A 2,896-nucleotide genomic window follows, 5' to 3' on the forward strand; every position below is an offset into this window, starting at 1 on the left:
TGGTGCTCACTGGCCCAGCCTGGGGTGGGTACACCTTGGAGCCAGGGGAGCTTTCACTCTCACAAGGTGTGTCCCCCACACCCCCCAACATAAGATGGGAGGAGGGGAATCTCAGGAAGACCAAGAAGTGCTCCAGGCCCAACTTGTATCTCCACAACTAGAGCAAGAAATTAAGCCCCAGGGCTCTGACTTAAACTGGAAAGAATGTCCCTGCTCTCAGGGGGTTCCCCACAGCACCCATCCATGGGTACAGGTCACCAAAACAGCCCTCTTGTCTCAACTAGGCTGAAACAGAGAATAGAAAACTTGCCAGAGATCAGGAGAACAAGGAGTTCTGCCTCAATGCTAGAACTAGACTGGGAGTTTCTAGGTGTGAGTATTAAGGCAAAAGTTAACAGGTATGTTTTAAAAACCACACACTCCAGCCTTAGTTTTTCAGCCTGTAAAAGTAAAAAACCCATTAAGTGACATATTGCCACTAACTGCCCTAATGGGGACACATTGCACTGAAATTGGAAAACAAAGGAGATTTAACTCAATGAGGACAGGAAACCAGAAAACACCCCCCACCACAGATAGCCCCATGGTACCTAAGCAGGAGTCCAAGGCAGCCCAACAACACCACCCAAAGAAAAGCAGAGCACAAGAACAACAATACAAACATCAAGACTAACAAGATTTACAGCACAGCCACCCCTGCAGGGAGAAACAACCCTCCTGGACTGAGCTTAAATACAGAGCTGGGGCCAATGGGGAGGGGTGTGTGGGTGGGGGAGGCTGCAGGTGAGGCCGTCAAGGTGATGGGCACCTGGTGGGGTGGCTCTGGCAGCAGCTGAAACCAAGCAGCTCCCACATCTCCACTGACATCTCCAGTGCTGGCTTCCCAGCAAGGCTGGCAGCATCCTTGGGGGTGGAGGGGGAGGCAGAAGCACCGTCTCCAGGCAGGATGTGCCCAGGTGTCCTCTCTGGGGTGAGGCACAGCCAGGGCAGCAGTGAGGAGCGGGTGTGTGCTCTGTGTGCTGCTCACAGAGTCCCCTGCACGCAGCCGTCTCTGGGACCCCTGTGGTCAGAGCTGGCCCTGGGGGAAGCTCACTCCTGGTTTTTCTCATGATAGGAGGAAAACGATTGATGGGCACAGACCATGGACTGATTCTTTACTACTTGTTTTGCCTCTGTCCTTCAAATCAATCACAAACCAGTGAAATTAGAAAGACCCATCTAAAATAATAAAAGAGGGGACAGACAGACAGATGAGGGAGAAACCTTTTCATCTTCTCCAGAGCCCAGACCCATCCCCAGCACACTCAGTGCCAGTCCCAGGCTGTCACGACGTGCAGCTGGCAGCACGGATGGCTGCAGCAGAAGCAAGGTCTCTATGGATTTTGTCTGGGGATGGGAGCATCAATCTCACACTCAGATGAGGTCTGTGTGTTTTGTTACATGGCTAAGAACACATTGTGAGGCTTGTAACAGCCCCATCTGGCCTGACAAGGAAAAAAAATCATCTGAAATCTGAAACACTGCATTTAAAAGAAGCCTTTTCTGCCAGGAAAAAATGGAAATGTCCCTGTTCAGCTGGAGGTGCTGGTTTTTGTGTGTGCCCACGCTGAGAGGTGCTGCTGCTGTGGGTGTGGGAGTCTGCAACCAGCAGAGCAGGACTCAGATTGGTGTCCTGGGTGAGTTGCTCACAGAGGGGATGGTGTGAATATTTGCTTTCTTCTCCTCAGAAAGGCTCACAAAGTGTGGGTGCCTTGTGGGGTTCTCTTGTGCTCTGATTTCTTCTCCTAACTGAAAGTCTTTCAGCTGTTAAAGGGGAAGTTGCTGTGCAGGAGATGAGCTGTGCTGGGGCTTGTGGTTACAGACTTGGGTTTGTGCTGGCAGGTCCTGAAGCAGACGGTGACATCGCTGTAGCGAGGGATGTCACTGCAGATGTGTGTGACAGCCTCAGAGGTAATGATCCCCTCTCCTCTGGGTACCCCAGCAATCGTTCCCAAAATACACCCAGCTCAGGGTGAGGGATTTTGGTTTTATCTTCAAATAATGTGTGTGTGTGAGCTGCAGCTTGCCTGCTTTGTCTGCCACTGCACCCATCAGAGGGGTCCCCTGTCCTCTCAGGCGTCACAGGGACACGTGCCATCGCCACGTGCTGTGTGAGGACTGGCTGGGAGGGTGGGGTGGCCTTGGCAGGTGAGATCATAAAACCGGGATCAAACTTCATCCTGAGTGTAAGGCCGTGAGTTATGTCACAGCAGTGATTCCTGGCTGCTCAGCCTGGGAGCTCAGCAGTAAGAAAGACCAGGGAGGAAAAGCTCTGGGTTTATTAACCCAAGGAAAGTAAGAATGAGTTAGGAACTCAGTGGGATCTTTGGACAGCACAATGTGAGCTATTTCTGATGGAGGAGGTAATTTTGAAAGTTCCCTGCAGCATTAGCAAGCCTTCACCTGCAGCAGTCTGTGTCAGTCACAGCCCTCACAGGCAGGAAAGGTGAATTGAGCCCCAGTTCCCAGAGGGGCTGCGGAAGGACGGGCAGGGGACGCCCTTTGGAGCAGAGACACTGCCCAGAGCTCCCCGCTGTGCAGCCCCTGCAGCTGAGGCAGGAGCTCACTCTTCACTGCTCCTGAATCTCAGAAGGAAACACCAGGAAACAAACCAAACGTGTGCAGCCACAGGACAGCACTGGAAGGACCCTGACAAAACCAAGATGTGCAGCTACAAGAAGCACTGAGAGGTGCCTGCTTGGTGTGAGCTGGCAGTGAGCACATTTAAGTAGGAAATTAGGAAGCTTTTTCATAGAAACAACATAAGCAAAAAGTACCCGCCAATATTTTTACTGTGGGATTTTTTCAGCTGGCAAGAAATGCTCCTTTGTGAATTCTGAACTCTCAGTGAAGCCAG

Source organism: Antrostomus carolinensis, unplaced genomic scaffold, assembly GCF_000700745.2.
Source record: "Antrostomus carolinensis isolate BGI_N321 unplaced genomic scaffold, ASM70074v2 scaffold4605, whole genome shotgun sequence".
Classification (NCBI taxonomy): domain Eukaryota; kingdom Metazoa; phylum Chordata; class Aves; order Caprimulgiformes; family Caprimulgidae; genus Antrostomus; species Antrostomus carolinensis.